This window comes from Panthera onca, chromosome F2 (assembly GCF_046562875.1).
Source record: "Panthera onca isolate mPanOnc1 chromosome F2, mPanOnc1 haplotype 2, whole genome shotgun sequence".
NCBI classification, from domain to species: Eukaryota; Metazoa; Chordata; class Mammalia; order Carnivora; family Felidae; genus Panthera; species Panthera onca.
This window is the reverse complement of record NC_138356.1, coordinates 47154199-47175599: the sequence shown is the minus strand read 5'-3', so window position 1 is coordinate 47175599 and position 21401 is coordinate 47154199.

Below are 21401 nucleotides of genomic sequence, written 5' to 3'. Positions count from 1 at the left end.
TTTTATATTCCTTATCCCTTTCTTGGATCTCTCGTAGCTCTGGAGAGCACCCAACTCGATGATGTCACGAGGAGGCAAGTTCGGGCCTCGCATGGAGCGTCCTATTGGTGGTCATTGGCAGGCCTCCTCTCCCGTCTTCTTGACTGTGCCCCTGTTCCGTTCAGTCAGCAAACCAGTCGCCCCTCCCTGTCTTTTGTGGGGCCTCCCACATTGATAACCAATATCCACAATCTTTCTCTTGTCTTCGACTCTCCGTGAGAGAAGCGAACCAAAAATACGTTGGGGTGTCGGTAGGTACCACAGAAACTGTGACCTCTCTATCTGTTAATCTGTAAATATTTTGAAAGATAATGCTTGACTGATTGCTACTTAAGCAGATTCCCTTCCCCACTTTGACTCTAAGGGAGACTTTTCTCAGAGCCTGTCTGCAAGGCAAACAATATGCTGATCTTAATAATTAAAGCACTTCCTGCCAGGATGCGTTTTCAGTTGGAGGCTGTAAGTGCTCCAGAAAATATAAATTGGTCTAGTCATTACCCTTCCCCCAATGCCTGGATCGGTGATGAAGCCAGGAACCTTTTTTATATAATAGCTTCAAATATTTGATTTCTTGAGACTAATGATTAGATGCTCCTTGCCATGATGCATTGACAAAAAAAAAAAAAAAAAAAAAGGCAACAGTGGGAGTTCTAGATTGAGAAATACACATGGAAGAGATAAACAGATGACTGTAGGATGTCATTCACTGTAAGGATCTCATAATCAGTTAAACATTTTTTATTTTGTTGAAGATACAGCTGAAAAGCCTTATGAAAGTCTCATCTTTTTTTTTAAATTTTTTTTTTTTAATGTTTTATTTATTTTTGAGACAGAGAGAGACAGAACATGAACGGGGGAGGGTCAGAGAGAGGGAGACAGAATCTGAAACAGGCTCCAGGCTCTGAGCTGTCAGCACAGAGCCCGAAGCGGGGCTTGAACTCACGGACCGCGAGATCCTGACCCCAGCCGAAGTCGGCCGCTCAACCAACCGACTGAGCCACCCAGGCGCCCCGAACGTCTCATCTTAAATTGTATTTAATCTTTTTTAAATATGCCAACACAAAACATTTTTTTTTTTCATTTGGGGGAAGAGGTTTCAGAAGAAAAAAATGAGAGAAAAGACAATAAATGGCTCCCTTTTATATCCTCAGGTCTCCTACATGCTGTTAGCGCTCCGCAGCTCCCCTCCTGTGAATACCAGGCAGGAGCAGGCAGAGGGAGTGAGAAGCACTCAAACAAGTCAGGGCTACGTTCAAATTCTGACTCTGGCAATGACCAGTCAGTGAGACCCAGAGTACGTTACTTGACCACTCTGTGCCTCCATGTACTCCTAGAGCGTTTGTGAGAATGAAAAGGAAGAAAATACCCGGTTTTCCTGAAATAAATTTGTGGTAGACCGTGCTAATCCCCATTCCTCTGAGACGGGGAAGGTTCTGGAAAATGTGAAGAGCTTCTCTCATGGTCTCAGTTTGATAATGTCTTCAGAAGAAATAGTACTACCATGAGGAGGAGTCTTGACATTTTGTGGTGGGCAATATGGAGCACTTACCAGTGCCCACCTATTCCTGCTTCCTCGACCTGGCCGCCGACTGCCACCCACTTGCGGCCACTTGAGTTATAGTCATCGACATCTCTTTGCCTTTCCTTCTCCCAGGTCAGCAAGCAGTCAAAAAGCAGGTGTGGTTGGTGCCACAATATACAGATAGACAAGAATCCTTAACCCTATGAGACAGACGTAGAGTGCATCCAAATTATCATGATCTTTAAAAAGAGATCTCACTTCTTGCTTCTGACTATTTTTGAGGAGAATTATTAATTGGCGTGAGTAATGCTTTCCTTGCAGATCTCGTAAAATTTTACATTTGTCTGTCTGTGTTTTCCACTGCTAAGTTTCGGGAGCCAGGACTTGTGTCGACCCCGTTCAGGACCCAAGGCACCAACCCTGCATTCACTGTGCTTCCTGATCCATCTGTCATATAAAAAGGCTTGTCTCCTGGGTGCTCCTTTCCAAAGTTTCTCCTCCCGATGTCAAGGACTGTGAAGATTACTTAGGATAGTTGTATCAGGTGGGAGGAGATATAAGCTCTTACTAGACATTTAGGAATAGTTAACGATCAGTCAAAAATCGAAATAAATTAGGATTCTCTGCCTTGGGTTTACTAGTGGAGGCTTCCTCTTCTCCCTGCTCCATGGTCCTCTCTCGAATTCTCTAAGCTGAATTAGAATTAGGGTTTGTGGGTTTCTCTTATCGGGGCTGAGGCTTTTTCTACCAACTCACTCTCTTTTACGTCCTTCTCTGCTGTTTCTTCCTTGTTTCTGTTCATCGCTTTTTCTTGTCTCCTTTTCTGACACCGGCCTTGTTTCTTGCCTTTTAATTTCTCATTTCTCATCTTTCCCATAAAAGAAATAAGCTTCATCGTTGCTGACCAAGTCTATTTTTTGTTCTCTGTGGGCTTATGCTGGAACTCTATTCAAAAACTGCCAGCATACACTGGGTCCTGATAAAACCATAGAAAGCAGAGAACCCACCCCAAAAATAAATAGTCACTTCCTTCTTGGAAAGGCCTTTAGTAGTACAACCAATACATCCTTCACCAAAAGCTGTGAAAAGCAAACTATTTCCATACCAAGTGAGCTCCATGAAACGGGCATCCTGTGCGTGCAATCAACAAATATTTCCGGAGCCTCACGAGGTCAGGCAGTAAGAAAGGTGATAAGTTCAAGAAGTTCAACTGGCGTCTGTCCTTGAGAAGGTGAGTAAATAAAAAGGCCCAACAATGGCAGCTTTTCTCCCACCCCTCCTACCTTTTTCCCTGCATTATCTTTCTCCATATCACTTATCACCAACTGACCTGCCCTACATTTCCCCATTTTATCTTCAGTTTCCCCCAACTAGAATGCGAGCTCGAGCTCGGTGAGGGAGGGACTTTTGCATCTTGATTCGTGGCTGAATCCCTAGTACCTGAACACTGCCTGGCATTTCAAGGTCTCAAACATATATGCTGAACAAATGAAATGCAGCATGATGCATGCACTATCAGGAATGTGGATGAGGTGCTATGGAATTATAGGAATCCACTTGAAACTGAGAGTCATCGTGTGTGTGTGCGTGCGTGTGTGTGTGTGTGTGTGTGTGTGTGTGTGTGTGTAAAAATCAACATTCAAAGAGAAATTTGATGCTTTGGAGTGATGTAAGTAAAATATCAGAGCTTAGAAGAGCCGTGGTCATCTAGAACCACACAGGAGGGGAAAATGTGACATTTTCTACCCCTAAAGCTTGTTAAGGTGTGTGTCCTTTCATTCAATTGCGTTAGAAATGCCTACCTTTCATTTGGAAAGAGGGGAATGGGAAACATTCTCAGAGATTCCTTAGAACACAAAAGGCAGCCTAGGTCACAGCTGTCACAGGCACATGGGAGGAGCCTAAGAACTCCGCTATGGGGAGTCCCGGTTTCTTTCTGGTCTCTGCTACGTGAGCTTGAGCGCGTTACTTTACCTCTCTGAGCCCTGCTTCCTCAGAATATCCATATTCTGATATAGATATATATCACCTCTATAGCTGGAGGCAGCCTAAAGAGTAAATGAGATAATGGATGTAGTTTTTAACACGGCACCTGCCTTTAAGCCCACAATTAAAAAGGTAGCTATTCTTCTAGTAATTACGCTCATAAGAGCAAAACACAGAGCTCATACCCTTGTGGTGTCTATATCACTGAGGAGTGGGGACACCACATTGCTAAGGGTATATATGTAGGTTCAAGCAAGCTCTAAACCAGTCCCCTGGCTCCAGTTCTTTATTCCTATACAAGGTGACTGGATGCAACATAAATTAGGTACCGAAAAATATTAATATCCCAGGCTTTCCCAAACCTGGTCGGAAACTGAGAACAGAGACATCACGCTCCTTTCCTTTTTCTCCTGCTACTGAGTGGCTAGGATGGTTTTCTTTCACCCGGAGCATGGTTATCTGGGTGACGGCATCATTATACTGCTCATCCCTTCACATGCACCCCTTTCCGCCCTCCATTACTGAAAACGCTTTCAGCAGAGAAACTTAATCCACAATTTTATAAGCCGCTATAGCCATGTATTTAAAAAAAATTTTTATTTCTTTCCTGCATAAATACAAAACATATTTTTTGATACCCTGAAGAAAACACATCTTGGGCAGAAGAAGGGAATTTTTAAAAGCACACAATAAAAGAAGCAAGGTGCTGGAAAATAGGAAAGCCAGGAGTCTACTGGGCCTCACAGAACTCCCTGGCCATTGAGTTTCTTGAGTTGAGTGGCCTTGTAAATTGGTGTTTGACCTCTGAAAAAAATGGGGTCCCAAGGTCAGACTTGGCCTCTGGGTCTTATTTTCCCTGTTTGGACTACTTGGGCACTGGATGAAATGTTGGCCCCGTAAGATAAACCTTCCCTCTCTCCTGTAAGTTTTAGTTTAAGCTTGTTATCCTAGAGCAGGGTTTCTCAACCTTGGCACTGTTGATATTTGGAACCAGATAATTGCTGTTTGGGGAGCAGTCCTGTTCACCGCTATAAGACCATTAGCCAAATCCCTAGTCTTCATCCATTAGAGGCCGGCAGCAACTTCCCCTCCAATGCAGTTGTCACAACTAGAAATGCCTCCAGACATTACCAGATGTGCCCTGGGGTGCAAAATTGCCCCCATGCAAGAACCACTGCCCTAAAGTTATCATTGAAGAGAGGTTAGAAGTACGCACGATGCTTGTTGGGTTCAGAGCTGGTACAAAATTGCATAATGTTTTAAAACAATTTGCTTATGAAAATATAATCAACACATATCTTACCCTTCCCCCCCCCCCAACCCGCCACCAAAAAAAGTGCTTAGTTAAGCAAAGTACACTTATATATTAAACAATCCTTTCTTAGGGAACCCGGCTGGCTCAGTTGGTGAGCATGACTCTTGATCTCGGAGTCATGAGTTCAAGTCCCACATTCATCATAAAGCTTACTTTAAAAAGGAATCCTTTCCAAAATAATAATAATAATAATAATAATCCTTTCCTATAAGTAAATGGCCCAATTAATACCTATTGTTGCTAGGTTTGAAACAAAGACACCATGAACAACTCAAGTTCAGCCTTAGGATTTAAATTTTTTTTAATGTTTTTTTTTTAATTTATTTTTGAGAGAGAGAGAGAGAGAGAGAGAGACGAGCAGGGGAGGGGCAGAGAGAGAGGGAGACACAATCCATGAATCAGACTCCAGGCTCTGAGCTGTCAGCACAGAGCCCGATGCAGAGCTCGAACCCATGAACCATGAGATCATGACCTGAGCAGACGTTGGAAGCTTAACCGACTGAACCACCCAGGCGCCCCCAACCTTAGGATTTAAATAAAATATTGAAAAGGTGATTTCTCCCACGAGCCTCCCTTTGGAAGAGGAACAGAAGTTGAAGAGCAGTCCAAGAAACAAGTTTTCCTAGAATGTCTTTGCATTTCCTTTTCCTTCTAGCCAGTAAGCTTTCTCCAAAGAGCCATATGGCTTGCTTGCTTACTTTGTTCATGTATCTGTTTCAATATCTCCTTATCAGAAAGGCCTTGCGAGCCCAACCTTCACAAACAGCACCTTCCCCAATCTGGTGCTCCTTATCCTGGATAACGCTTCTCACCATCAGACATACTTTATATTTTACTTTTCCTTGTTTTCTGCCCTCTACACCCCTAAGGTGTCAGTTCCAGACGATCAGGGTTTTTGTTTTATTGTCTGCTGTATCCTTACACCTGTGAGTAGTGCCTAGCACTAGATAAGTCTCAGTAAATATTTGTTGAATGAGCCAATGAACGGAGGTGGTGAGTGCTGGGCAAGGAGATGTCTGTCAAACGCCAAGGAAGGTTCAAGCTCCCCTGGGATGGGGTGGGAGGGAGACTTTTCCCTGCATCTTGTATAGCACCTTTTGAGTTGTGAATCGTGTGAAAATAATAGCTACTTAAAACAGTGAAAATGTAAGAGAAAACAATGGTCTGTTTCTTCCTTTCACCAAATGGGGCAAAATAGTACCTGCTCTATTATGTCCACATTACTGTACTTGAGAATCATACTCCAAAGGTGTTTTCACCATGTCTTGTTTACCCTTAGTGTGAAAGTGACTTGCGTTTATGGTTGGCGCGACACAAAGTGGCAGATTATTTTAGATCCTCAGTCCTCATTTTGAGAGCCTCTTGGCCTCTTTTAAGCCATGCGTCCGTGTTTCTTCAGTTTTTTCAAGTATTTTTAGCCATATAAAAGCAAAAAAAAAAAAAAAAAAAAAAGCGAAGCTATCGCTATGTGTCGTCTACAATTAGGAAGAGCGGTTATTTCAAGCATATTATATCTACTTAACTTGATCACTACTTTTTGAGGACAATGAAGTGTAAATTCAAATTGGGTACATCAAAGAGTTTAAACGTAGACATGGAGACATTCTAAGATGATCCTGTGGTGACTATTTTTATTTTTTAAAAAATGGAGACAAAAGTCCTGCTACGAAGCAAGTAATTAGACCTGTGATATTGTGATTTATAATATGAAATATACGTTTGGTCTTTGTCCCTCACATTTCTGGCTCCTAAAACCCTTGGAATTTCCAAAGTGAGGAGGGTGACAAAGGTGTCTTTTGTTATGTTAATAAGGCAACTTTTGGATTGCACCTAAGGATGGGGGCCGGTTGCCAGGAGAACCAACCTAGTGATAAGAGAGTTGGAACTTTCAGTCCCATCCCCTGCATTTCTGGAGAAAGGAGAGGGGCTGGAGGTTGAATCATTGGCCATTGGTGACCAATGGCCAATGACCTAATCAGTCAGTAGTAGTAATCAGTAATGCAGCCTCTATAAAAACCCAAACGGACAAGATTCAGAAAACACATGGTGAACACATGGAGATTTGGGGACAGTGGTACACTCCCAGAGGTAGTGGAAGCTCCTGATCTCTTCCCTATGCCCTGCCCTATGAATTTCTGCCATCTGGCTATTCCCGAGTTACCTGCTTTTATAAATACAGTGGTGATCTGGTAAGAGAAAGTTTCTCTAACTTCTTTGAGCCATTCCAGCAAATTAATTGAACCCAAGAAGGGTGTCATGGAACCTCTGATCTACAGCCCATTGGTCAGAAGTGCAGTTGACAACCTGGGCTGATGGCTGGAGCCTGAAGATTGGGGGAGGGAGCCGTCTTGGAGTACTGAGCCCTTAACATATGGAAGCTGATGCTTTCTTCCAGTACATAGTGTCCGAATTCAGTTGAATCATAGGACACCCAGCTGGTGTCTGAGAATTGTTTGGTGGTGTGGGGTGGAAATATCTGTACACATTGGAAGTGGGTGCAGAACTGTAATCCCTTATTCTACCCAGGCCTCTCCTTAGCCTATCCAAGCTACACACAAACATCACATCTGGCTTCCTGAGTGACATGATTAAAATTACAAAGAGCAAGATAGAATTACAAAGACCCTAAAATATATCTGCCCACTCAATGCATTTGAACTCAGTTGGGCAGGATACATGCAATGGTGGTCGTGGGGGTGTAGGGTGTGCAAAAACGAATAAACATGTAAATGAATGAGTGAAAACACAGATGGTAGGACTATTTTATGGCAAAGCAAAAGTAGAAGTTTATTGCACAAGTCACTCCATCTTTCTGGAACTCAGTGCGAGGGAGCAAAATAGTGTAGAAAAATATTATGCAGAAAATAATCACTTTAGGCAACTTTGGGGTAGCCTGATTGTTTTTTGGGATGCCATCAAAGTGCAGCCTGACATTCAAAATTTAGTGACCTCTCCTGCTCTGGGCAAAATAACCTTGGGAGGTGAGGAGACAAGCTGGATATGTCCAAAGTGTACAACTTTGCTCAAACCAAGAGCTAAGGGACAGTTCTTAGAGGCTCAGGACCAAGATTTCATTTTTTCACCCACTTTTACAAAGAAGAAATAACCATCAGCACTCTCGTTTTGGAACTCAAAAACACGCTCTTAAGGAAGTGATATGCCCAGATCACCTGTGATGATCGGGATTTACTACAAGGATATTGGGTAGCAAAGGACATGTTGCTTCTTTCGGGCTTCTAGATTCCTCATGTCTCTGGGCTACTCAGTGCAGCAGGAGAAAAGAACAATAGCTTAGTGTCCTTTAGCATAAAGCCTGAGCACCTGCTTCAAGCTCTCCTTGGACACTTAACATTTGAGCCTTCCAAAATGAGAGTGTTGAGTTGTTTTGTCCCCGTTCAAAATGGACAGTTTCGCATCAAGCCATCTTCAGCCTACATATGGCTGCCATGGGCTGTGGATCAATCCCCTGGCCAGCCCTATCAGTCACAGCAAAAGAGCGTGGTTAGTCACTCAACATAGAAGGCACAAGCCATAGCAACTTATGCAGAAAATAATTAGGCTACTTTCAGTAAAGCAGCTGTGGGTACATTGGGAAGAGGCTGTTTCCTAACCAAGCTATGTCTATTGATGGCAGTGCTGTCCTAGTAATCAAGGTTACCTGTAACCTCTCGCCTGTATAACTGACCATTCATCAAGACTTGTCAAGACTTCTCTGTCAGATTCTTCCATCCCTCCCCCACCCCCCATCCCCCCACCGCCCTTCCGGGGCAGGCAGAATGTGCTGCTCACTTCAGAAATGACTCGCTGCCCAGCTGTGGGGAGTGTCTTTGTCTGATCCCCTCTAGCTCTCAGCAACTTCAGGCTCTGCCTCAGCTCTTCAAGACAAGATCACACTCTTGGGGGCCGGGGGGAATCCCCAGCCAATAACTGAACGAGATAATGGTGCCAAGGCCTGGCCATTTCCCCTCAGTGCAAGACTCCTTGAGCAGCAATCTCTGTGCTGCCCTCCTCATGGGGCTCGCCAACTTGGTCCAGTCTGATGGCCTTCTGACTGCTCTGCCCTCCAGGTTCTGCTTCCTCCCCTTTTCTTCGGTGGAAGACTCCTCCCTCTCAATATGCACGTCTCTTTCTCAGCCTCAACTTCCTAGAGAACCTCGCTGCTGCAGGGGCTCTCTTCCCTTAGCCCTTGAGGATTTGTCAGATGCCAGTCCAGGATGTGTGCTGTCGTGTGAAAGTCTCCCAAGAAACTGCCCCCGTCCCAGTGATTCTCGTGTTCCCAGAGGAGAGGTGTAAAGGAAAACACAAATGATGTGTCAAAACCTGAATAATCATCATGTGGGGAAAAAAATGAAATATGGGTACAAATCACCAGGTTTGGGTTCAATGTTGGATTTTTTTCTTTTTCTTTTCTTTCTTGGTTCTTTCAAGGGGCGCCTGGGTGGCTCAATCTGTGAAGTGTCCAACTTTGGCTCAAGTCATGATCTCACGGTTCATGGGTTCAAGCCCCGCATTGAACTGTTCTGACAGCTTGGAGCCTGGAGCCTACTTAGGATTCTGTGTCTGTCTCTCTCTCTGCCCCTGCCCCACTTGCACTCTGCCTCTCTTCCTCTTTCTCTCTCTCTCTCACAAAAATAAATATTGAAAAAAAATTAAAAGAAAATAAGTTAAAAAATTTTTTAAATAATAATTAGAAGTATTCAACACAAGTAGAATTAGTTGCTGCCTGAGATGGGAAACTCCTATCACTGGGCTATTCAAAAGGCCATATTTATTGAGTGACAAATTGGGCCACGTGAATTCTAAAGTCCAGGTTCTATGATTTAATGAGAATTCAATATTCTTCACCCACAGCAGGCGATACAAAGAAGAAAACCATCCTTGGCTCTAATGGTTCACAATCTAATTGAAAGGACCCTGTTTCGTTTAAAGTTATTCTATATAAATAGAACTGTTTACAGTACCATTCATTTTATACCAAATCTGTGCACTCCCCCATATGTAAAAATCTTAAAAGCATACTCAAAAACTAGAATTGAGCTGCACACACACACACACACACACACACACACACACACACACACAGCTTAGAAGCAGGGAGCCCTTGCTCCTGTAATTTCTTCCCTCTCTTACAGGGTGACTTCTTTGACTTCTTTGACCTTCAGGTCATGCAATAAGAAACATCTATTTCCTTGAATTTCCCCAGGCAGGAGCCAGATTAAAATGGAAAAAGAGAATCACTTAAGAGGTTGTGTTGCTGGGGATTTTAATTTTTGAAACACAATCTAAATTGTAGTTTGAAAATTAAAATTTTAAAAAGCTCAAAGGTGAAGAAGGAGTGCCTGCGTGGCTCAGTTGGTTAAGTGTCCGACTCTTGGTTTCAGCTCAGGTCATGATCTCGTAGTTTGTGAGATCGAGCCCCACATGGGGCTCTGCACTGAAGGTGTGGAACCTGCTTGGGATTCTCTCTCTCCCTCTCTCTGCCCTTTCCCTCCATTCTCTCTCTCTCTCTCTCTCTCTCAAAATACATAAACATTAAAAAAAAGTTCAAAGGTGAAAAAGAAAAGAAATAAGAAAAAGTTATAAAGATAATATTCAAACTTGTTCGTTTCTTTTCAATATGTTCATTAAAAATCAACATTATGGGGGCGCCTGGGTGGCGCAGTTGGTTAAGCGTCCGACTTCAGCCAGGTCACGATCGCACGGTCTGTGAGTTCGAGCCCCGTGTCAGGCTCTGGGCTGATGGCTCGGAGCCTGGAGCCTGTTTCCGATTCTGTGTCTCCCTCTCTCTCTGCCCCTTCCCCGTTCATGCTCTGTCTCTCTCTGTCCCAAAAATAAATAAAAAACGTTGGAAAAAAAATTAAAAAAAAAAAAATCAACATATGGGGCGCCTGGGTGGCTCAGTCGGTTGAGCGGCCGACTTCGGCTCAGGTCATGATCTCGCAGTCCGTGGGTTCAAGCCCCGCGTCCGGCTCTGTGCTGACAGCTCAGAGCCTGGAGCCTGTTTCGGATTCTGTGTCTCCCTCTTTCTCTGACCCTCCCCTGTTCATGCTCTCTCTCTCTCTGTCTCAAAAATAAATAAACGTTAAAAAAATTAAAAAAAATAAAAATAAAAATCAACATTAGCAAATGCCAATGTTCATTGTCGCACTAATCCTTGGGGGAATTTTTTGATATTTTTTTACATCTATATTTGTTGAATGGAATACCAGTTGGAAGAAACCAATTTCTAGGTCTTCGGCCTATAGGGTAGAAAACGTGCGTATGCTAAAGAGATCACATATTGTTCAAGTTTATACATGGTAGGTTCCAATAAATTTATAAAATGATATCTGCAATGATACCTGCAAACATAGCGGAGGGCAAGTTTAAGGCCAGGCGAGTTTTGGATTAGTTCAAGCTTAGAATGCAAGTAAAATAAAGAAGGCAGGCAGGGGACAGTAGCAGTTAAAATACCAGTGTCAGGATTTGACTTTGGATTCCATCTCTGCCTCTTACTAAATGAAGAATTTGGAGCAAGTTACTTCACTTTTATGTGTCTCTGCTTTCTGTAAAATAAGGATAAAGAAACCTACTTCCTATTAGTTCTGTGAGAATTCATATGTAAAGCACTTAGCACACAGCGTGACACGTGATAAGTGGCCAATTATTGAAAACGACCCATAACAAAATGTAACCTTGAAATAAAAACCTATCACTGGGGTGCATGGGTGGCTCAGCCAGTTGAGTTTTCAGTTCTTGGTTTCTGCTCAGGTCATGATCTCAGAGCTTGTGAGTTTAAGCCCCGCATCGGGCTCTGCAAGTTGTGGAGGCTGCTTGGGATTCTCTCTCCCTCTCTCCCTGCCCCTTCCCTGCTCGCATGCTCTCTCTCTCTCTCTCTCTCTCAAAATAAATAAATAAACTTTAAAGTAAAAATAAAAATAAAAACCTATCACAATGATCACTTCTAATGTTTAAGTGGTTAACTTAAGCTATAGACAAGGAAGACTGAAATATGAGAATAAGAATTCTTATTTATTGACCCTCCACTATGAGCCAAGCATATTGGCAGACATTTTATTCACAAAACACTAACTCTCATGTTCTACCTCGTACTATTATCGCCATTTTGAAACTGAGGATCGGAAGGTCAGACTCTAACCCCATCTCTTTACTAGGCCAACTGCCTCTGGGCATTGCAATTCGATCAAATTAATTAGTAAATAAAATTAAGATATTAAACAATGCAACTGATTGCTGACTTCCACGTCATTCCTGTCAGATGTCACGCACCATATGGCGGAATATTTCCAACGATGGGGAGCTTACCCTCTCTGAGGCAGCACATTTCACTGCCAAAGAACTGATGCTTACCGAACTCTCTTCTATTTTAGTAAAATATGCTTTAAAAAGGAATGAAAGTAGAGGAATGAGGAATTGCCCTCTGTGTTAGTAGGTTAACACCTTTGACAGCGTGATTAACTTGTACTCCTGGGTTGGCATCATAGGTCTTACAGTGCCTGGTGGACCCTGGTCTCAAATCCACCACCGGTCTTTAAACTACTGGATAGAAATGAAAAGCAAGGGGCGCCTGGGTGGCTCAGTCAAGTGTCTGACTCTTGTTTTCAGCTCAGGTCATGATTTCATGGTTCGTGAGTTTGAGCCGTGCATCAGGCTCTGCATCAGTGTGGAGCCTGCTTGAGATTCTCTCTCTCTCCCCCTCTCTCTCTCTGTCCCTCCCCAACTTGCTCTCTCTTTCTCTGTCAAAATAAATAACTAAACATTAAAAAAAAAGGAAGAAATGAAAAGCAAGACAGAATATTCCACTGCCTTCCATCCCTCTCTAGTGCCATTACCTTCTGGATTTGTGGCACTTATTTCTAAAAAAGGCGTGTCCCGAGATGCATCTTTTGCAGCACAGAGAGGCTTTTCAAAGTTAGAAGAAGGAATGATTACCTTTGGGAGGAGTCAGAAAAATTACCTAGAAGAGTTATTCACTAAAATGCTAAAACCCTGACTTGAAGAAGTTAAATCCTTCAACATGCAGTTAGCACTATGACCACCAAAATATCACGTTCACTTTAAGTCACCAAAGAATGAACAGTAAGCACTGTTTTTTCAGTTAATTAGTTACATATCCGTCTTTAAACAACTAAGTATGTACATGGAAATCCAAATATATACACACACCAGATAAATTACAAAATTCTCTCTCTTTCTCTCTCTTTAAATGAGGAGCAACTTTTGTTTTCTTAAAGCTCTAAGATCCTTTGAGCCCAAGAACTACTTTGAGATCCCTTTGACAGTAAGCTCCCTCAAAATACTTATTTGGTGTTGTTTAGACACATAATTAGTAAGACCAAAAGTAAAATTAAAAATGAGAAAAAGATAAGATGCACAAATGGTGAGTAGGCACACGAAACAATATCCAACATCATTTGTCATTAAGGAAATGCATTTTAAAGTTTATTTATTTTTGAGACAGACAGAGACTGCTTGAGCTGGGGAGGAGCAGAGAGAGAGAGAGAGAGAGAGAGAGAGAGAGAGACCATTCCAAGCAAGCTCTGTGCTATCAGACTCACAAAACCACAAGATCATGACCTGAGCCCAAACCAAGGGTGGGATGCTTAACCAACTGAGCCACCCAGGCATCCCAGGAAAATGGATTTTAAAACCACAATGAGATAGCACTACATACCCACTAGAGTGGCTATAATCAAAGAGACTGACAATACTAAGTGTTGACAAGGATATAGAACAACTGGAACTCTCACACGTTGCTTGCGGGGATGTAAAATAGTGTAGCCACTTTGGAAAACAGTTTGGCAATTTCTTATAAAGTTAAACATATACTTACCATACAACCCCTCACTCCTACTCCTAGATATTTATCCAAGAGAAACAAAAGCAAATGTCCACGTAAAAAACTGGTATGTGTTCCCAGCGGCTTTATTCATAATAGCCAAAAGCAAAAACAAAAACAAAAATAAAAAACCAAATGTCCAACATTCAGTGAATGGATAAAGACATTAGTATGTCCATACATGGAATACTATTCAGTAACAAAAAGAACAAACCAGGGGCGCCTGGGTGGCTCAGTTGGTTAAGTGTCTGACTTTGGCTCAGGTCATGATCTTGTGGTTCGTGGGTTTGAGCTGCGTGAAGGGCTCTCTGCTGTCAGCACAGAGCCCACTTTGGATCTTCTGTCCCCCTGTCTATCTGACCCTCCCCTGCTTGCGGTCTCTCTCTCTCTCTCTATCAAAATAAATAAATAAATAAACTTTAAAAATGCACATAAAAAGAATAAACTAAATAGACCCACGCTAACATGACGAACTGATTTTTGGCGAATGTGCAAAAGAAATTCAATGGAAGAACCTTTCCAAAAAATGGTTCTAGATAAATTGGACATCTACAGCCAAAACAAATTGAACCTCAACCTTGACTCACAGAATCCATGACAAGTACATAGAACAGGTAACCATTTTAGGGCTCTTTATACAACTATTGATTAGAATTAGGTTTGATGTATATGACATAAACCCCAATTAGCAAGGACTTAATTACATAAGCTTTTACTTATCAACAACAACAACAGCTTGTGGTTTCCGGCTAGTACCACAGTTCCCAGGTGTTGTGAGAGCCCTGGGCCACTTGAGCTTTGCTGTTCCACCTGGCCCAGGGTGGCTGCTAGAGCCCTTCCTATCCACATTCTGGCCAGCAGGAAAGGGAAGGGACAAAGCAGTGGGCATCCTTTTCCTTTATGGACCCTTGCCAAGAGTCAAACTTGAAACCTCTCCTTCCACCTCTTGGCCATCACTTAATTTACAGGGCCCACCTTGCTGGATGGGCTGTGAGAAATGTGTGCTGTATTCCAGGTAGTGTGGTGCCCAGCTGTATATCAGAAATTGTACTGATATTGCTAAGGAAAAAGGAGGAAGGTATATTGGACAAAACTTGCAAACTCTTCCACAGGCCACATGTACATTTTTTCCTTCAAAAGTTCTCAAGCCTCTATCTTCCTGAAAGGTCTGAACAAGAAATACAATTTGTCTATAAAAATCTGCAGGGCGGCTGGGTGTCTCAGTTAGTTGAGCATCTGACTCTTGATTGCGGCTCAGGTCATGATCCCAGGGTTGTGGGATCAAGCCCTGTGTCAGGCTCTGAGTGTGGAGCCTGCTTGGGATTCTCTCTCTCTCTCTCTCTCTCTCTCTCTCTCTCTCTCTCTCTCCCTCTACTCCTCTCCTCTATTCATGCTCTCTCACTCTCTAAAAATAAAAAGAAAACTAAAACACCCCAAACTCATTGATTATCATTCACTCAATAAACATAGAAATTATTTTTTTTAAGAAACCGTGCTAGGTGCTAAATTATTAAGAGAAAGACACACTGTTAAGGTAAAAAGAATGTTTCATTATTAGTAGCAACTAAAGAACCCTTATTATTGGGGCACCTGGCTGGCTCAGTTGGTGAAACATGCAATTCTTGGTCTTGGGGTTGTGAGTTTGAGCCCCATGTTGAGCATTGAGATGACTTAAAAAAAAAAAACTCTTATTATTGGTATGTAGTTTTAAGTATACCTTTTTTATTTTTATTCTATAGAAATGATCTAAGACACAAGGGGTTAAATTTTGGCTTTCAGAAATTAATAGGTTGTGTTGTTGTATATGATCCTTTATTTGTATATGGGTTTTTTTTTGTATATATTTATCAATGTATCAAAATATATTTGATATTTGTATATCATTTGTATATGATCATTTATTTGAAAAATATCCTATATTTTTTCAGAAACAGACTGGAAGATGATATTTGAATTTTAGTAGCCCTTTCTAAATTTTTGTCTTGAATCTGTACCCTGAGTCAAGTAAATATTTCAAAAATGATAATGTCCCATTTATTTTCAGTATTTATACACAAGTGGATTACCCAAGTCTCATCTCTCTTCTCATTTTACCCCTTATCTCATTTCATCACTAACCAAATCTCTATCAGGGTCCTTTGCAGAGAAATGAACATAAAGAAATCTTACTCAGCTTTAATGAATAGAGAAATACTTCCTGGTATTTCTGTATTTAAATAAATACTGAGAATGTGTTCATCAGTGAATTTCACTTATTCATGTTATTATTCATAAATAGTAGTATTAGTAATCTCCAAAATGCTATTCTATTCTTATAAAAGCCCATTTATTCATCTTTCTTCAACCAATCTTTACCAATTACTTATAAGGACATGGCTAATGGAATATATTTGTCTTTCCCACTAAAATGTGATTCCACTGTGGTCCAGAAGTATCTTTTTCGTTTCCATCTTTCCACTCTCAGTACCAGTTAACTTCTGGTATCTAAATAGCTATTCAACAAACATCTGTTCAAGAATGAATGAAAGAATAAATGTGGTCTTTCCAGAACCCAGATCCATCGGTGGTGTTCTGTTTTCCTAAAGATGATGAAAGCCTGTCCATGGTCATGTTGCATGTTTCACTGACATTCCAGAATCCCCTGGTCCTGATCATATTTACTTGCCCTTCTAGAAAGGCCTTCGAGATGTTTCAGCAAAGGAGAGCAGTAGGATATCATAACCAAAGCTTCATCATAGAACACGCTCTCCTTTCGGTCTATGCAGAAGACATTAGGAGCTTTCCCTGCATCTAAACATTCATTCCCTTTATTCTTGGTCAAGCACAACACCCACTTCTTCTTGACCTCTGACTCTCAACTTACTCTAATAAAACAATCAAGCCTTTTTTTTTTTTTTTTGTCAGCAGCTCAGGGTTAATTGTTCTTTCTAGAGAGTGACCTTCGTACTGTTTTTAATCCCTGCCTTCTCGCATCTACAGATGCTGCCTAGCTGATATATTTTAACTTATTTATGCTGCTCGCTGCTCGAGTGCATAAGCTATTGCTAGCTGTGCTGCTGTGATAGGAAAGTTACAAAAGGAAGGTGACCTCATCTTATAAACTGCTTAGATAGATCTTTTAACAAATGGTGGTTTAGAGAAATAGTTCTACGCATGTGTCCTTTCTTTCCGCTGGTCACATACCAATTCAAATGTTCCTCTAGCTGTTACTTATTCATTTTTTAATAGTTCAAGCCTGAAGCCTGCTAACTATATATTAGCCTGACTGAAAAAAAAAAAATCAATGTTTAACAAATAAGTGAGGCATTAACTGTATGAGAGTTAGTCACGTCAAAAACACACATCTGACTTACCCAGAGTAACCATCTTTTGTCCCATGGAGTGGGTTTGGTTCAAATTTCCTATCAAGTTGCTGAAACATTGAAAGAATATTTCAAGGATTCCTGAGGATTTTATGGTCAAGAAAGTGTGTGAACTCCTCCTAAAAATAATTTCAAGTTGAGAGCAATTGCCCCAGAGGAAGACCGGGAGAACTAGAAAACAGAAATTCTACTCTCAGGTCCAGGAAAAATTTTACATCAGGTCCTGGGAAAACTGCCAGAAATCCACATTGCCCTTGATTCCTTTTCCAGATGCCTGTTTTACTAGAGGGGGAATTTTTTTTTTAAGTGACTTCTGATATGTATGCATTCTTATTATATTTTAAATCCGTAATGAATTCCAAATGTTCCCTTTGCTTGTTCTTGGGTACTCCAGGACTGAAATATGTGCCAGGAAGGAACAAATTCTCTTTCTGACCTTTCACTCCATGATTGCTACTGATCACTTCTGAATTGCAAATTAGGCACTTTTGAAACTGTGTTTCCCAGCTGTCTTTACCTTCCTCGAGCCATTGTCACCTGGCGACAAGCTCTACTTGTGAGCAGACGTGGTAGTACCTGTATTTTTTTCTCATTTTTCTTTGTGCAAAGTGTACCTCTCATATGAAATGACTCTTGAATTCAGACAAAATTCCTGGTATGTATTATACACCAGTGTCTTCATTTCTGCACCTCTAATCTCAGTGGTAACTTCCAAAAGCTATTGTAATATTTAACACCAAATTAAAATCTTTACCTGTGCTTTTACAAAGTGTAAAAATGTGATACATTAAAAAACTTAGCAGATCAAGAGAAGGAAAAGACAAGCCACATATAAAATATTTGCAAAAGACATATCTGATAAAGGACTGTGATCCAGAAATACACAAAGAACTCCTAAAACTCAACAATGAGAAAACAAACAACCAGATTAAAAAGTGGACCAAAGACTTGAACAGACACCTCACCAAAGAAGATATACAGATGGCAAATAAGCATATGCTAAGATGTTCCGCATCGTATGTCCTCAAGGAAATGCAAATTCAAACATCAATGCCACTACATACCTATTAGAATGGCCAAAATCCAGAACAGTGACAACACCAAATGCAAATAAGGATGTAGAGCCATAGGAACTCTCATTCATTGATGGTGGGAAGGCAAAATAGTACAGTCTCTGTGGAAGACAGGTTGTCAGTTTCTCACAAAACTAAACATACTCTTAGTATATGATCCAGCAATGGCTTTCCTTGGTATTTCCTCAAAGTAGATGAGCTTTATTTATAATTGCTGAAACCTGGAAACAAGTAGGTAAATAAACTGCGGTACATCCAGACTATGGAATATTATTCAGCACTAAAAAGAAAGAAAATGCCGTGAAGGAAAGCCATGAAAAGACATGGAGGAAACTTACATGCATATTTACTAAGTGAAAGAAGCCAGTGTGAAAAGGCTACATACTCTATGATTGCAACTCTGGGACATTCTGGAAAAGACAAAACTATGGAGACGATATAAACATTAGTGGTTGCCATAGATTAAAAAGGAGAGATGAATAAGTGGAGCAGAGGATTTTTGTATGTTACTATATGATATATATGATATGATATATGATTTGTATGATACTGTAATAGTGGATACATGTCATTGTACATTTGTCCAAACTCATAGAATGTATAACACCAGGAGTGAACTCTAATGTAAACTGTGGGCTTCGGGTGATAATGATTTGTGAATATATTTTGACAAAATATACTATTCACTTTTCACAAATTAATTTTATGAATTTTAACAGGTATACCATTCTGGTGGGAGATGTTGAAAATAGGGGAGGCTATGCATGAATTGGGGCAAGGATATATAGGAAATCTCTGTACCTTCTCAATTGTGCTGTGAATGTAAAACTGCAATAAAAAAATAAATTCTACTAAATATATGTTAAAAAACTATACATAGGGGCGCCTGGGTGGCTCAGTCGGTTAAGCGTCCGACTTCAGCTCAGGTCACGATCTCGCGGTCCGTGAGTTCGAGCCCCGAACTCTGATGGCTCAGAGCCTGGAGCCTGCTTCCGATTCTGTGTCTCCCTCTCTCTCTGCCCCTCCCCCGTTCATGCTCTCTCTCTGTCTCAAAAATAAATAAAACGTTAAAAAAAAAAATTAAAAAAAAAACTATACATATGTTAAAAGACAATTTAACTGATTAAATTTTAAAAATCCTATTATCTTTATTCAACAATTCATAAACCAGGTCGAGTCCTATCTAGCGTATAGAAAGCTCCAAAGAACTCTACAAAATGAAAGACTTTTATAGGCAGAAGGAGGTGGGACAAAACAAAAGGGGGTAGAAGCAAAGAGTGGATTGTTTGGGGCAAGGTCACCTTCCTTTTGGGGATGTCAGGGGTCTATCAGGTGAATTATCTTAGTAGTGCTGACCGGGAAATTCCAGACTGACTAGTTAAGATTACATTCCCAGGAGAAGCTGAAAATGCAATTACATTAGGTATTAAGTCTTGGTTTAGTAATGTGGGCTAAGCACAAGTGACTCCATTTGGAGCCTGTTGTCTCTTTTTAAAAAATTTATATATATATATATATATTTATTAAATATATATATATTTTATATATATATTTATTAGATATATATATTTATATATATATTTTATATATATATATATTTGTGTGTGTGTGTGTGTATAAGTGACTGGACTCTGGACTCTTAAGGGTTAAGATGTTAAAATGGTGTCGAGTTTCTTGCTACAATCTTTCCCATCTTCGCATTAAAATATCAGGTAAGACTTTTTGAAAAATAAGAGTCAACCAAGTATTTTCAAGAGGAATTTCCACTGACTATACAGGGCAGAGGAGGTTGAATCTAGAAATTGTATCATGGATAATTTATCCTCTGAAAAAAAAGGGCAAAGTTGGTAGGAAGAAGTTAAGCCTTCAAACTGTTATTCAGTCAAAATCTACAAATCCCCAGAGAAGGTACAACAAAAGTACAGAGCTAGGGAGGCAGGAGTGGCTGGTTACAAAATGTGATGGACAGACCCCAGGAATAAGGAACTGCAAATAAAGCAACATGTGGAAGAACACTGACAGCCCACAGTAATCACACTTGTAGTTTTTACATTTATCACAGCTGTTTAAAACACACACACACACACACACACACACACACACACACACACACAGACAGCCTCTGATTCTTGACAACATAAATTCTCCTCGTTGCAGACAACTAGACAGCAGGGACAGGACAAGATCTTGTCATGGCGGTTGCTCAATAGGTGATAAATGTAAATATCTACTGGAGTCCAGAATTTGGCCAAGGGAGCATGTACTTGCACCCTCCTACAACTTTAGACCTAAGAGTTTCCAAGAGGATGGTAAGGAGAAGCAGAGGAAATTTCATCCATCAGTTGGCCAACTCAGACTGGAAGGAACTTCCCTCACTGACATGTAATAGGAAAACAATCATCACAACGTAAAAGGGACCAAAATTTCTACAGTACAAGGAAATATAACACGATCTAAAGATTCCAAGGAAGAGCATATATCTGAAAATGACTTAACTACAGGAAAAGAATGCTCTAGAAAATGTCTCTGTCCTTAAGAGAATGCAAAGAGATATGATGTCTATCCAACAGTTAAGAATGTAAGGAAACTAAAAATTTCACTGGAGAACTAAAAATTTCATGGGAAGCAAGAAAACAAAATTGACTTTGCTGATAATCACATCAGTAATTTATAGGCTGAATGTGACTGTGAGCTCTTTCAGGAAGGGACCATGATCCACACATTTATATTCCCAACGAGCAACATAACCCCAACCTGTGGGTCCTCATTAAGTGCTTATTGATGTAGGAAAGCTCAAAGTTGGCTTGGTTTTGTTTACGGTTTTATTTTTTAAATCGATGTGCAAAAAACCCCATCTATGACCAAAGTATCATAGAGCATAGGCCTAGAGTCTAGGATGTGGGGCTAGAGTTAAAAGGTATAGGCTGAAAAAAATATAACTAAAAAAGAAAAAAAGCTAAAGAGGCAGAGGGATGAGGACGGCATCAAGTAAATAGAGTATTTATTTAAAATTTTATTTTCATGCCAGGATAATTAACATACAGTGTTATGCTAGTTTTAAGAGTAGAATATAGTGATTCAACAATTCTATACACTACTCAGTGCTCATCAAGATAAGTGTACTCTTGGGGCACCTGGCTCAGTCAGTAGGACATGCGACTCTTAATCTTGGGGTCATGAGTTTGATCCCCATGCTGGGCATAGAGATTACTTAAAAAGAATAAATTAAAAAAAATAAGTGTACTCTTCACCCCACCCCACCCCC